Source organism: Leptidea sinapis, chromosome 39 (assembly GCF_905404315.1).
Source record: "Leptidea sinapis chromosome 39, ilLepSina1.1, whole genome shotgun sequence".
NCBI lineage: Eukaryota > Metazoa > Arthropoda > Insecta > Lepidoptera > Pieridae > Leptidea > Leptidea sinapis.
The window spans coordinates 7,053,222-7,069,719 of NC_066303.1; the positions used below are offsets into that span (position 1 = coordinate 7,053,222).

The window sequence follows — 16,498 nt, forward strand, 5'->3', positions numbered from 1 at the left end:
ATTGATCGTGTTGTATGAGACTCCGAGTCATGATTTTTGCCCGGTTTGATCCATTTATTTATATTTTGACATTTTAACCTTCCAAAATCGGGAAGTGCTCTTTGGCACTACATCTTTCAGAATATACACCAAAATCGAAAGTGTCGTTCGGCACACTAAGGTAGTTTATTTTGCGTGGTCTTAAAGCTTGTTTAAATAGTTTTTGTATAAATTCTCTCATATCATAATAATTATAAGCAATCTATTAATACATGTAAAATAATAGGCATCTACGGCATACAGTATGGGCACTTGCCAATTACGGAAGGTTAAGTTTGTTCTGTGAAAAACAATATTTTTAACAATTCAAATATAAATAAATATTGCAAATATTCAAAATTTTCAGGCGCCAAAAGTGTTAGTGTCACCACGATATACTATCATGATTGATGTTCACGTGAAGTTAATTTCGTATTACTTATTAAATTCGTGAATATCACCAGGTCTCACAGGTTAAATATACACGATAGCGATTGGATTGATGAACTTAATTACCATTGAAGTTTTTAATTGATTTTATATGACTAACAGCGGCAATCTATAACTTAAAATTTCTAAGGTGGTGTATCTACAACGTGGAGTGATAAGAAAGTTATATTTGTCTTATCAAATCTAAACATAACCTTTACTGTTTACAAACAGTATTTTCTTATCATCGTCTAGGTCTCTTTTGAAATGAAGTGACATAGTATGGTGTGCTAATTAAAAATAAAAAGCATTTATTTCAGGCATATTACGACCCATAGTTACAAAAAAAAATTGACACTGTAAAGGGGTGCCAAGTTAAAAGTAAAATTAAATAAACTAGAACTATATATTGGACTCACAAGGTCACGAATGTGGAAGTTCTGGGCTGCGTAAATCAAAAACGCGTACTCATGCAAACCATCGAGATGAGGAATCATAGTGAGGTTTGCACAAATATGCCACTTTCCAATCGCATATTTGTGGCACGTGCTTAAGCACGAGAGGTACGAGCTCCTACAACTCATCATGATGGAAAAAGCTGCTGGAAGAAGAGACGTAGGTCGCAGAAAAATGTCTTGGATAGAATTTGCGAGTGCGTCTGAACAATTTCGCCTCGCGAAGAACAAGAAGTTATAATAACAAAGCCGACGAAGACGAAGAGGCACGCAAAGAAGAGGATATACTGCACGTATGTAAACTAATGTTTATTAACTTAATCATCAAGGTACCAAGAAAATTATGTTTATCTTATCAAGTGTCAACAACTTTGAGCATTACTTCAGACTGCACAAGTAAGGACAGTCAAAGTGCAGACTTCAAATCAGTTTGATGTTGTGTCTGTTTAGCTGTGATTTTAATTACGGTGAGTTCATTGTTTATTTAATTATTAAATGATTGAGAATTTTTTAGATGTATATCAGTTTGCAATAAAGAGCAATTGCAGTTTCGATGCCAGTGGCCGTGTTTGAAAAAGAATGATTTTTTTGATTTATCTTAACATATATCTTAATATATATAAATTACGTGACATGTTGCTTGTCCGCGATGGACTCCTTAACTAATGAATGGATTTTAATGGGGACTACTTCATGGAGTGCAGTTTGGTCCAACTTGAGAGATAGGATAGTTTTTATTTAGATTTGCGATCCATAATTATTTTGATTTTCAGTATTAGTTTTGTATTGACATATTTTCTATGAGAGAATTTATTGACGCATGGTTTGACAGTTCTGCTGTGAGACAATTTCATTACAACAAGAGGGAGCATTTTTTACGAGATAATTCTTGATGTTTTGAAATATTATTGGCAAATTCCTATAAAACAGTATTTTTTTTATTATCGACGTCTGTCGGGGCAGCCAGTCTTAATATATGTGTGTCCTGATGTTTGTTCCCAGTGAACTCCTAAACTAATGAACGGATTTTAATGGGGACTACTTCATGGAGTGCAGTTTAGTCCAACTTGAGAGATAGGATAGTTTTAATTTCAATTTGGAACCCATAATTATTTTTATTTTCAGTATTTGTTTTGTATGGACATAATATTTTCGATTATTTTATTTACAATAATCGTTACTAGAATTAGATTAAATAATTAAATTGTATAAAAATACGATATTTTTTATACTTTTTAGTGCATATTATTTCTATTATTTTGAAATAGTGTTATTGAATTCAGTTGTGTTATTGGTAAAAAATATATTTTATGGTATTATTAATGACTGATACAAATCCATCAGGTTCCGTTCCACAAAAACGAGATTTTATTCATCACCAAGCATCATCACGAAAAATATTTTAGACATGACATGTGTTGAAGAAAGGCAGAACAAAAATTTGAAATTTGATTATTTGGTAAAAATTATGAAAAAATAATAAAATAAGTATCTTTTTTTCATCATCAGTCTCTTATGGACAAACCGCTTCGTAACGTAACGCGTTACGGCGCTTCCTGTTCCTGCTGTCTGGCTTACCTTTCTCTCACGCATATTTCTGCTGCTTTAGGCTAAGGTTACTATGGATGCGAGTACTGACGAAAATTTGTTCTGACGAGTTCTGACGGATTCGTCAGAAGAAACAAACGCCTGGTATACAATGACAGTGTTTACACTGGCAATGACGAACGCGTCAGAACATGCACGATGTCGTCAGAACCACTCGAGCGTTCAAATGAGTTTGATTTTTTCGCACGCCCTGCGTCTGCGAATTTCGAGTGATTTGGTTTCCACCATGGATAACGATAAATTCATCAGTCTCGTGTACTAGAACAGGTGTTTTTGGGATATGAGAGAAAATTTATTGAATTAGGCGTTACTTTGCGGAAATCCATAATTATACAAATGATTTAAGTTTTCTTTAGTGTTAATTCCGCCAATATTTGTTTTTAAAACAATTCGACACGTGTTTCGCCTCTACACGAGGCATCCTCAGGACGTGTTGTCTCGCCAAAATCTGGCATCTGGCAATTGTTTTAAAAACAAATATTGGCGGAATTAACACTAAATAAAACTTAAATCATTTGTATGGATATGAGAGACAAAAATTATCATAACAGCGACCCTAGCCTTAGGCAGGCTCCCCCTCTCTCACTCTAACCAATTGTTACTTTTATAGGATTAAGTAATGATACTAATAATATACATACACAAAATTATAATGCACATATTCAAGAATTATAACTAAGAATAAACTATATTTTATAATCAATAAAAGATTATAATAAATAATCTAAGCTTTTCTCAAGTTAAACACTTTCGATATTAATTAGTTCAACTTAGATTAGTTTAAGTTATCACTTCTGTTTTTAAACAGTCACCACATATCATCAATCTGATAACAGGGTTATTTGATAAGTATAATAATTCGAGTCAAATCAAGAAATTGATACTATATGCAATATTTTACACGCCCGTCAAATAAAAGTTATTTTTACATTATCAATAATGAACGCTCTGTATTTGAAAATTATTTTCTACTTTTAACAGCATAGCCTTTAAGATTTCGTAAGCGTTGGCTCTCAAAAATAATTCTAACGGTGTCCCCGCCCATCCGTTCCCCTTCCCCACAAGATCGAATGCTCCTAGCGAAGCGCCCCTCGACCCGCGTCGAGTTAAAGACAAAAAAGATAATTCAAAATTCTATCACAGCGGTCTCTTTATGATTAGATACAGTTGGTATACGGGTTCGATCCCGCTGGGAACATTATAACATATTTGCCTTGTCGCGATGTTTGATTTGAATGAACCCGGGTGTTTCTTTAATATATTCATGTTATTAAATAAATAATAAATTCTTTCATTGATTTTTAACTCAACAATATCCGGCTATCTTATATTGAATGACACTCCATAATTTTTGTGATGTAAATTAAATTTGGATATATAATTACAGCTATTTATATACCTCAGAGTAGTGTGTGTGTTAATTATTATCCGTAATACAAGAATCACTATCTATTATAAAACAAAACCCTCTGCCAGTCTGTCTGTCTGTTCGCAATAAACTCAAAAACTACTGCACCGATTTTCATACTGCTTTCTTATACTTATACTATATACTTCAGATGCAAATAATTTAATTCAGAATTAAAGTAGATGAGCCAGATATTTTACTTTTGTTTAGGTTTTTTGTTTACTATATTTTACTTAAGGATAAAAACAATATAATAAAAATACACATAGTAGATACTCAATTGAGGAAATAATGCCTATTAGAGGCAAAATTTTAATAGTCTATTCCATTTTTCCTCAAATGACGCCATTTTATTTTTATAAAATGATCCAAGTACACTCGTACGAATAGAACCGCGGCGTCCGAGTACGCTTGGATCACGAATTTATACGAGTATCCAAGTAGTCATTCGAGTCTTGGTTCGACTCTTCTCGGACATAGAATAACCCGATTTAGTCTCATGCCGATGGAGTGGCAGATTGATGTGTTTGTCAATAGTTATATTTCAGTTTATAGTTTCACTGCTTTGGGCAGATAATGCTGCTTAAGAACTCACCAGTGGGAGGTTCCTTTGCACAGGATGCCAGCTTGATTATGGGTACCACAACGGCGCCTATTTCTGCCGTGAAGCAGTAATGTGTAAGTATTATTGTGTTTTGGTCTGAAGGGCACCATAGCTAGTGAAATTACTGGGCAAACGAGACTTAGCATCTTATGTCTCAAGGAGACAAGCGCAATTGTAGTGCCACTCAGAATTTTTGAATTTGTCAAGAATCCTGAGCGGCACTGCATTGTAATAGGCAGGGCGTATCAAATTATCATCATCTGAACATCCTGCTCTCTTATCCTTTATTGTCATAAAAAAGAGAACTGGTGGACTTTCAGAAAAGTGTTGATAGTAGCTGTAACATCATAGATTTAAATAAAAATTTTATATTTTTTTTTTCATGTTATATTTTTGTGTGAGAGCAAAAAAAGGAGTGCTTAATGCGCTAGAAGGTACAAATGACGTAATATCTTTAAACAAGACCAATCACATTCGTTCCACTGAAGTGAAGGTGTAGGCCCTGTATCACAGGGCGTTAGATGGATATATTTCCTTAGGCATTTCTAATTTCCCGTACAATCAGAAAAAAATTACAGATTTTTTTTTGTCTTTGTTTAGTTTTTTGTGGAAGAAAAAAACAATCGAGAAAAATCACAAGAGCGTTGTTTTCCAAAAATCGTCGAATAAATTTTCATATAAATTTGAAAACTAAAAACACATTGGTACTTGGCGGGTGATCATTTATATAAGTAAATCTTAAACTGTGTTATTAGATAAAGTTTCTCTTAAAAAAGTTCTATTACAAATAAAAATATAAAACATTCTGTTGTTTAGCGTTTAACAATCACGAGACATTACTTATATTTAAACATGAGTCGAAGCTTGTCTAACGTGTGTCTAACGGATAGACTTCTTAGGTAAGATTAACGGCCGTTTTCAATAACGTATTTCTATTTACGGATATATTGCTAACACCGTTTAACGGCAAGATCTTATCTATCCACAGTTATGACCAATATAGTATATTTTTAGTAATTAACCGAATTCAAAAAAGGAGGAGGCTCTCAATTCGTCCGTTCTTTTTTTATGTTTGCTACCTCAAAACTTTCGACTGGGTGAACTGATTTTGATAATTCTTTTTTTATTTGAAAGCTGGTGCTTCCCGTGTGGTCCCATTGTATTTTGGTCCAGATCAGACAATGGCATCTATGAGAAAACCATAAAAATCTTAAATTTGCTATACATATTATATATAGCAAAGTGGATGATAAATTTACGAATAACTCAATATCGCGCCTACCGATTTCGATGATTCTTTTTTATTGGAAAGGATATACTTCAAAGATAGTTTGTTGAGAGTTTGGTTAGGTTCTGATTACGTAATCAATGACAAAGTAACGGAACTCTTCAATTGTTAGGAGCAAATTAACGATGCTCGGCCGAATCTTATTTATACACGTATTTCGACTAATTGTTAGTTAGTGTACTTCAGATTCACTAAAAATGAATAAATAAAAAAACAGTTAACAAAAAACAACCGACTTCAAAACCACTATTCCAAAACAATAGATATAATATGCACTAAAAAGTATAAAAATAATTGCGTATTTTTAAACAATCTAATTAATTAATCTAATTCTAGTTACGATTATTGTAATTTTTGAGTCTTTTGACGTCTATACGTCGTTATTGTTAAGTCACTGACGTTGTTAACTGTCTAACAATCCACGTGTTTAAGCTATGTTTTTTTTTTTTAATAATACCGAAAGTATTTAAGATAGTACACGGAACGCAAACCATTAGTACTATTTTAAATCTATAAGTGGATATAATAATAATATTGTCACACTTTTTACACAAATTATCTTGCCCCAAATTAGGCATATATAGCCTGTGTTATGGGTTGCAAGTTAACGATATGTTTAATACAATATACATACTTAAACATACAGAAATACATATAAACATACACATAAACATCCATGACTCGGTAACAAACATCCATATTCATCATATAAATGCTTGCACCTACCGGGATTCGAACCCGGGACCTCTAGCTTAGTAGGTAGGATCGTTAACCACTCGCCTATACAGGTCGTCATCGTCAGATATATGTGTAAATATTAATTAAATCGAAGTAAACTACTTACGAACTGACACTGTTCAGTTGTTATCAGGTACTTTTCCACTATCTAGTTTATTTATAAGTCCATGTTTACTTAAATATATAATAATGATACTTTTATGCGGTGTTTATGTTATTTGCGTTTGTTGGATGTATTGTTGGATGTATTTTTGGATGCAATTACTAATTATAACAGTAATCACGACCATCATGTTCATGAAGCATCCTAACACCAGACGACCTGTATAGCCGAGTGGTTAACGATCCTACCTACTAAGCTAGAGGTCCCAGGTTCGAATCCCGGTAGGTGCAAGCATTTATATGATGAATATCGATGTTTGTTTCCGAGTCATGGATGTTTAAATGTATTTATGTATGTTTATATGAATGTTATATGAATTTATGTATGTTTAAGTAAGTATATTGTATTAAATATATCATTGTCTTTTAACCCATTATACAGGCTATATATGCTTAACTTGGGGCAAGATAATTTGTGTAAAAAGTGTGTCAATATTATTATTATTAGAATTGAATTAGAATTGAATGGCTCTAGGTACCCAGATAAACCCGTGAGGTTTTCGTGGTACTTATTTCATAAAAATGTATGTATTTTTTCTGTATTGGCCAATAAAAAAAAAACCGTGTTTTAAAGAGAAACAGCTACAATAACTTTAGAATACAAACGTAAATTTCGCCACATTGGGTGATCCGGAAAGCAGAAGACCCCGGTTCGAATCAAGATGTCCAATTTTTTTTTTGTTAAGTAATTAATTAACATTCTTAAAAATCCTAGCAAGAGATTAAAAAGAGTGGCCGTTGAGTTTCTTGAATGTTCTTCTCATAAGCTCAACTTTTTGCGAACATATTGGTTTGATATGAAAAACATAATAGAACATAATGGTAAATTCAGTAATTTAAATGATATAATATTTTTAAAGGCTATTTAAAAGCGCTGTAGTTTATTTCACTTTGACTTTGCGTTGTGTTCACTAACGGCCGTTCCCAATATTCAGTCTATCTCTTACTTGAGATGAAACTCATAACTGCTGTTGACTTTTCTGTCCCAATAAACTTATCGACGGTAACTCACCTTATCCGTACATGGTGTCTGTCAATGGGACGACGTATAGCTTACCAGCGTTAGAAGTTTGTATGGAAATTGCAATTCACGCGTCCCAATATAAGGCGATAAGAATGACTTATCGGGTATATTTGGACAGCTATTATTGACAGCTAATTACTGACAGTAGTTAGATAGTATTTTATCTCTATCTGTAGATAGTATATTGGGAAAGGCCATAACAATGATATACATATCAGGGGCGTGCATTGGTTTTCTAGCAAGGTAGGCACTGCGTCTAACTAGTTGTGGTAGAGCTATGGAATAAGCAAAGATAACTTACCCCTAGGTAACTTACCTTAGTATCTAGCCTAGCGAAAAATTTTATTACTGGGTGTTCAATAAAAGTTTGGTAATAAAATAACGGATCACTTGGCGTTGCGTAGAGACGTCGCTTCATTGTGTGTCTTCTACCGCATTTATCACGGGGAGTGTTCCGCAGAGCTGTTTAACCTGATTCCTGCCGCCGAATTCCACCTTCGCACGACACGCCACAAATTAGGATATCATCCCCACCATCTGGATGTATGGCGGTCCTCCACAGTGCGGTTTTCAAGGAGCTTTCTTCCACGTACTACAAAGCTGTGGAATGAGCTTCCTTGTGCGGTGTTTCCGGGACGATACGACAAGGGTACTTTAAAAAAAAAACGCGTACACCTTCTTTAAAGACCGGCAACGCTATTGTGATTCCTCTGGTGTTGCAAGAGAATGTGGGCGGCGGTGATCACTTAACACCAGGTGACCCGTACGCTCGCTTGTCCTCCTATTCCATAAAAAAAATAACGGAACCAAATTAAAATAAATGAACTGTAGCACTGGTGCTATATTTATATAGGTTCATAACTAGGTAGGCATTGCCTATATGATATGCACGCCTCTGGGTACCACAACGGCGCCAATTTCTGCCGTGAATCAGTAATGTGTAAGCATTATTGTGTTTCGGTCTGAAGGGAGCCGTAGCTGGTGAAATTACTGGGTAAATTAGGATTCTAGATACTTAACATCTTATGTCTCAAGGTGACGAGCGCAATTGTAGTGCCGCTCAGAAGCTTTTTGGGTTTTTCAAGAGTCCTGAGCCGACAGATATACCACAGATATATGACATCATACGTTCCAATTTGAAACGATGACTTGTGAGTGAATAATGTTATTTTTTTGTATGCATCTTCAACAATTGTATATATTAACTTACATCTGATATATGCCTTATATCTGTATAGCCGAGTGGTTAGCGATCCTATCTACTATGCTAGAGGTCCCGGGTTCGAATCCCGGTAGGGGCAAGCATTTAAACGACGAATATTGATGTTTGTTTCCGAGTCATGGATGTTTATATGTATTAATGTATGTTCAGAATGTATTTATGTATGTTAAGGTTAGTATATTTTATTAAATATATCGTTGTCTTGCAACCCATAACACAGGCTATATGCTTAATTTGGGGCAAGATAATTTCTGTTAAATTGTGTCAATATTATTATTATTATATCTATTAACATTTGTATGTACTACCAATTATAGGAGAACACATTATTCCATAACAAAACAGTGAGTTGTTTTTCAAAGTGTTAATCCTAGAACTGAGGGTTATCACTTTAAAAACATAACAAATTGCTTAGTACATTGAGTTTAATTTGCCTTTAAAGTGACTAAAACTACTTAAGTATCTTAAAATAAGCTTAATTAATGAAATACATGTTTTTTGATAAGCACTAATTAATTGGCCAGAGCGTCACGGTCGTTAAATTTATTCAGAAAAAGTGAGAGCCGGTCACAACCAATGTCCAGTGTTGCTATGTTTTTTACACATTATTATTATTAGTTTTTATTATTATTAGTATTCTCTTTATTATAATTTCACCTTATTTTATACAATTATATATATAACATATTTATAAAAATTTTTTTAATTAACAATATTACAAATATTAATATAAAAAATAGAGTCCCGCCGGCGTTGGTTCACAACAATTCCGCCGGTGGTTAAGGCGACAGACTGAGGAACTTCCGCACGATGCGTGCCGTTCCCAAAACAGCTGCTTTCTGTAACTGACCCTATATCCAGTTATTAAGTGAGAGCATCTTGAGATGATGGTCGAGGCTATTTGCTATAAGACCGTTAACGGAAACGACTATTGGGACAATTATTGTTGAATCAACATCCCACATGTCTGTAACCTCGTGTGCTAAGTCTAGGTACTTCGACAATTTGTCAATTTCAGCTTTCAAATTCAAATTCAAATATTTTTATTCTAAATAGGATGTGACATCACTTATTGAAAGTCAAAAACTACCACCCATAACAAAATGAATGCCTCAGAGCTGAGAAGAATGGGCGCAACAAACTCAGCGGGCTTTTTTTTTCATCGAATAAATATGTTTACAAAGTAATATTGTACAATTAAACTTATTACTTAATAGCCTGAGGGCGGTCACTCCATTCCCAATCTGTGGTATCATTAAGAAAGTCATTTATGTTATAGTAACCTTTACCACACAAACGTTTTTTAACAATTCTTTTGAATAACGTTATACTTTTGTTTTGAACATTTTCTGGGATCTTGTTGTAAAAGCATATACATCGCCCCACAAAAGACTTAGTAACTCGACTTAGCCGAGTAGTAGGCATCATAAGTTTATGTCTGTTCCTGGTGTTAACATTATGGTTATGACAGTTTCTGGCAAATTCACTTATGTGCCTATGAACATACATTACATTATCAAGAATATATTGAGAAGCAACAGTCAAGATGTTAATTTCTTTAAATTTTGCTCTCAATGATTCTTTAGGACCTAGGCAGCACAAATATTGTATTAATATCGGCAGCGTTGCCCCATATCAATATACCATAGGACATAATACTATGGAAATAACTAAAAAATACTAGTCGCGCCGTATCTATGTCAGTTAATTGTCTAATCTTTTTAACCGCGTATGCTGCAGAACTAAGTCTGTTCGCCAATCCTTCAATATGGGGGCCCCATTGTAATTTGGAATCTAGAGTTATGCCAAGAAATATAGCAGATTCCACTGGTTCTATCACCTCTTCGTTTAACAAAACATTTGCATTTACATTTTTGACATTTGGTACGGTAAATTTAATGTATTTAGTTTTCTTGCTATTTAACAATAGGTTATTAGTGCTAAACCAGTACACGATGTCAGATAAAATATCGTTCACTTCGTCATACATAGCTTGGTTTCTTTTCACTTTGAAAATTAGTGAAGTGTCGTCCGCAAACAATACTACCTTATGTTTTTTCTCTATCAGATTAGGAAGATCATTTATATAGATAAGCAAGAGGAACGGTGCAAGAATAGACCCTTGTGGTACCCCCATACTGAGGAGAGTCCCAGGAGATCTCTTGCCATTCACGTCGACCCTCTGAATTCTATTGTTTAGATATGAAGTCAGAAGATCGAGCGCAGTTCCTTTTATGCCATAGTGGTATAGCTTCCTGACCAGCGTTGAATGTTGAACACAATCAAAAAGCCTTAGATAAATCACAGAAGATGCCAAGTGCATTCTGCGATTCCTCCCAGGCATCAAAAATATTCTTGATTAGCTCAACACCTGCATCCGTTGTTGAACGTCCCCTAGTAAAGCCAAATTGTTTCAAATGAAGTAACTTATGAGAGTTAAAGTAAGTAAGCATTTGGCTTAAAATTATTTTTTCAAAAATTTTACTAAGGGTCGGCAAAACCGACACAGGACGATAGTTATTCGGGTCAGAAGAGCAACCCGACTTAAATATTGGTGTAATTTTACTATGTTTCAGAAGGTCAGGAAACACACCACGACTAATACAATTATTAAAGACTATTGCAAGATATGGTGCTATGACATCAATTATTGAACTTATTATTTTAACAGAAATGCCCCATATATCAGCAGTTTTTTTCATGTCGAGAGACATAAAAGTTTTAATTATTTCTCCAGGGCTAACAAAACTAAAATTGAAAGTTTGTTGGCATTCTTTAACATTTTCCAGAAGAAGTGACTCAGCAACACTGGTGGAGGAGACAAGAGTGCTTGTGATAGAAACTGGAATGTCAGAAAAAAAATTCTCAAAAACAGAAGCAATTTCCTGCTGAGATTGAATTATAGTATTGTTTATTGATAAATTGTATTCAATGTTGCGGTCTTTCACTCTTCCAGATTCCCAGTTAATCACATTCCAAGTCATCTTTATTTTATTCGGTGCATTTTTAATTATCTGTCTGATATGCATAGACTTTGCAATAGAACAAACACTTTTAAATAATTTAGAGTATTTTTTAACATACTCGAGAAAAGATGTATCATGATTATATAATGATCTCTCACTATATAGTTCATATAGCCTTTGTCTGCTCCTATGAATGCCAGCTGTTGCACGCTGTTTCACAAGGTTATCATCACACGGAACGGGGATATCAATAATAAATGCACGACGCTCTAACCGATCTACCAACACAATATCAGGCTTACTAGCAATGATAGTTCTGTCCGTGATGATAGATTGGTCCCAGTAGAGCTTGGCACGGCTTAGTTATTATTATTATTGGTTAATATTACTATTAGTTATTATTATTATTATAAGTTATTATACAAAAGGGATTTAAGTAGAGCGTTTATTGCCAAATTTTTCTTAAAAAATTTTTCGTCTCAAATGATGATGGCTATATATATCCTACTAGCTTACCCGACAGACGTTGTTCTGTATACAATAAATAAAATACCGTTTTTTATTATAAATTTATCAGTAATATTTCATAAAATCAATGATTATTTCGTAAAATATGCTCCCTGTTGTTGTAAGGCCGTTCTCAATATTCAGTCCATTTCTTACTTGAGATAAAAATCGTAACCATCGTTGACTTATCTGTCCCAATTAAATTATCGACGGCAACTCAAGGTGAGTGCACTCTGTCTATCAATGGAACGACGTATAGCTTGCTAGCGATATAAAGTTTGTATGGAAATTGCAATTCACGCGACCCAATATAAGGCGATAAGAATGACTTATCGGGTATATTGGGACTTCAGTTTATTGACAGCTAATTACTGACAATAGAAGGTAGTAATTTATCTCTATCTGTAGATAGTATACTGGGAACGGCCCATAATGAAATTGTTTCACAGCAGAACTCTCATAGAAAATAAGCCCATACAAAACAAATATTGGAAATAAAAATAATTATGGGTCCCGAATCGAAATAAAAACTATCCTATCTCTCAAGTTGGACTAAACTGCACTCCATGAAGTAATCCCCATCAAAATCCGTTCATAAGTTTAGGAGTTCACTGGATACAAACACCAGGAAAATGGATTTATATATCAGTTAATTTATTGCTTAGTCAAATGATTATAAATAAAATCTCCTACACTTTAAGGTTACGTAGAGGAAATCGGTGATTAAGGTTGAATTATTGTGTAACTATAATTATATTGCAAAAGCTGTGAAATTATTTTTACTGCAAAACAATTTTTAATCATTCATTCAAAGCTTCACCTAGATTTCATCCATAGACTTACAGTATACTACCGTATAGACAAACAAAGTGTGCGAGAGAGAAGAACATCAAAGAAAAGGAAAGCGAATCTAGTGAACAGACATAAACTGATGATGCCTACTACTCGGCTAAGTCGAGTTAGTAAGTCTTTTGTGGGGCGATGTATATGCTTTTACAACAAGATCCCAGTAAATGTTCAAAACAAAAGTATTACATTATTCAAAGAATTGTTAAAAAACCTTTGTGTGGTAAAGGTTACTATAACATAAATGACTTTCTTAATGATACCACAGATTGGGAATGGAGCGACCGCCCTCAGGCTATTAAATAATAAGTTTAATTGTACAATGTTACTTTGTTACTTTGTAAATGTTACTTTAATTGTAAAACATATTTTTGATGAAAAAAAAAAGCCCGCTGAATTTGTTGCGCCCATTCTTCTCAGGCCTGAGGCATTCATTTTGGAATGGATGGTAGTTTTTTTGACTTTCAATAAGTAATTTCACATCCTATTTTGAATAAAAAAATTTGAATTTGAATTTGAAAGTGTTACTGTGGCTGATTTTGATTGACAAGTCGTAAGCAGTCAGCCACCCTCGGCATAAGCTCCTTAATATATTGAATATTTAACACTAAACTGCATAAATACCACTGGACAGGCTGTTCCATATGATTGACAGCAAATGTGCCTATTTGAAGCGCCACTCGCGAGCGTCCAGAGAACTAATTTTGACGTATAATACAAATGGCTGCGAAGGAATGTACAATACTCTAAAGTATTTTTACATTTTGAATTAATTTCGTTCGTTTTCCGTGTTATTTATACTTCAAGAATCAATGTTATAAAGTACACAATGTTTTTTTGTAAATAGTTTCCCACCATCTATCGATGTTTGCTGAGGTTTTCATCATTAGTGTTAGTTCCGCAGACTCTCGCTACATGGCCAACAGCGCCAAAATGGCGAATATCAAACAGGCACAAAAGCACTTTGACAGCCGCCATTCCAGTGGTTTAAAATAGAAGTCAGTGATATAAAACCAATAGCTAACGCACACAATGACAAATCAAATTTGTTGGTCTCGCATTGGTCACGCATATTGAGCTGTCAGTTCGTCGAAACGCTAGTTATACAACTCGGTCGAATCAACACGACACCTGGAGGTCTACTCACAAAATCGATAAAGAAAACGATACGACAATACTCCGAATATATCGCAACTATCCTACTCTAACAAATGTTCGAATTCCTTATCGTTTATCTTTACCATAGACTAATATTTTGATTTATTTACGATTTTAGTGTGAATGAAATATGTTCAAACCTAAACGTTATCTGTGCTATGTCGCTGTTAAGTGTCAAAAGTCAAAACATAGTTTAGGCGCTAAGGACCATGCCAGACTCTGCACCACCAATTTACATCATTTACACAAAATGTAAATATTCAAAAATTATGTAATGAATATAATATGACCATTTAATATTGAATAAATAACACAAAACTTGCGGAAAATAAAATGTAAGAAAAAAGTAACTCAACCCTTCTCGTCGACTTCCTGTTTCTCAGGCGGCCCTTTGGCCATAGGCCACGCATAAACGATCAACAAAATGACTGAAAATACTAATTGGTTAAATTAATTGGTAGTAAAAAAATCCTGTTGAATAGTAAATCACATTTAATTATTTTAATTTTATTTATTAATTATGTATATTGTATGGCAAATATATCTATACAACTTGAAACGATAATAGCAACGACAGCTTATAAGGTGTCGTTGAGATTATCGGAAAAATGACGTTTGATTGTTTGTCAAATTCGAATAATCGTCTTTGACATTTTCAACTAAAAGTAGGGTTAGGACAGATAATATCGAAAAATGTTTCGTTCGTTCAATTATCGTTTCGACATTGAACTAAGCGTAGGATTCGACGAGAATAATGCCACGATATATCGAATAATGATTTTAGGAGGTGGCCTCCTGGCTCGAATGACGTTTGTGCAATGTACAGTGGGCAAAAAAAATTTTTGTTTCCATTTCAACTTCTCGTATGAAAACGAATAATATTTTTAGTTTACGCATGTATAATATTAAATTACATATATGTATCTGTTTAGGTAGGAACTTGTAGTTGTCATTCGATTTATATGGAAATAAAAAAAGGTACTTATTCGTATTTTGAAGTGAAACTTTTATAACATTGCCTCAAATCAATTCGACCATCTATCGCATGACCGTGGCCAAAAAATCTATGTAATAAATACTTCTTTTATAGTAATAATCTCATACTACATGTATTGGAGTGTTTAATTTGTATACGTCTTGTTTGAATATTAAAAAGTTATTGATGTCATTTTAGTGACAAGCTACCGTACTTTCAATATCGCTTTTTTTATATCTGTAATAGTTACAGAATAATCGACTGGTCATAATTAATTCGATTACACTCTGTATAACGCTAACACACTTGCTTTTATCATAGCTCATAAAATTTGATTTAAGCGAAACTACAAAGGATTGATTAGTAATAAGGTAAACTGTAATTGAACAGGAAATATTGATAATAGTACCATATAAATAGTATGCGGAAGGTGTCAGGCCGATTCCGGTGCTAGGATAATTGATCTTGAACTAAATACCATACCATCCTCAGATACTTAGACCATATCACGCGACTTGGAGAGCATGCCATAGAGAGACTTGTTGTTCATGGAAGGGTCAACGGCAGTAGGTCAAGAGGACGCTCCCTATGCGCTGCACTGACCAGATCAAAACCCTAACCAATAATCCCCTCAACACATGTGCCAGAGAAGCAACAGCCAGGTATAACTGTCGTAGAATCGTTCGTCGTTCGACGTGACTGCCACGCTCTGTCAAGAGTAATTCGACGAAGAAGAACTAAATACCATGAAGCATTATTTAAGGAAGCAACCATATCAACTAAAATATCCAGAGCGGCGCTTATTTCCACTAATGCAATTTTGTATTTTGGTTTGAAAGGCGCTGTAGCCACTGTACTTACTGGGCTATACAGACTTAATATCAGCCTAGCGAAAATCTCTAAGAAAAACGCGATTCACTCGGTTGTAAAATACGTGCAGTCATTGATAGATTCACAGGTGACGGTTTTAAGCTGTTACTGTTCGCTTTCAAACTTAGCCGGATTATACTTCGTCGCCAAAATATTTTAAACTTTTTTCAAACTTATGTCAAATCAATCAAAATTCTTAACAATCGTTTAGTGAGAGAA

General features: G+C 34.2%; 1 protein-coding gene across 1 annotated transcript in view; it reads left to right on the plus strand.

Moving 5' to 3' along the window:
- The first annotated feature begins 1,301 nt into the window (after positions 1 to 1,301).
- LOC126976016 (transmembrane protein 135-like) overlaps positions 1,302 to 16,498 on the plus strand; it is a 68,129-nt gene continuing 52,932 nt past the window's right edge. The window contains exon 1 of the mRNA XM_050824158.1: positions 1,302 to 1,369. The gene's annotated coding sequence lies outside the window, so the exon portion shown is untranslated. The remainder of the gene's footprint in view (positions 1,370 to 16,498) is intronic.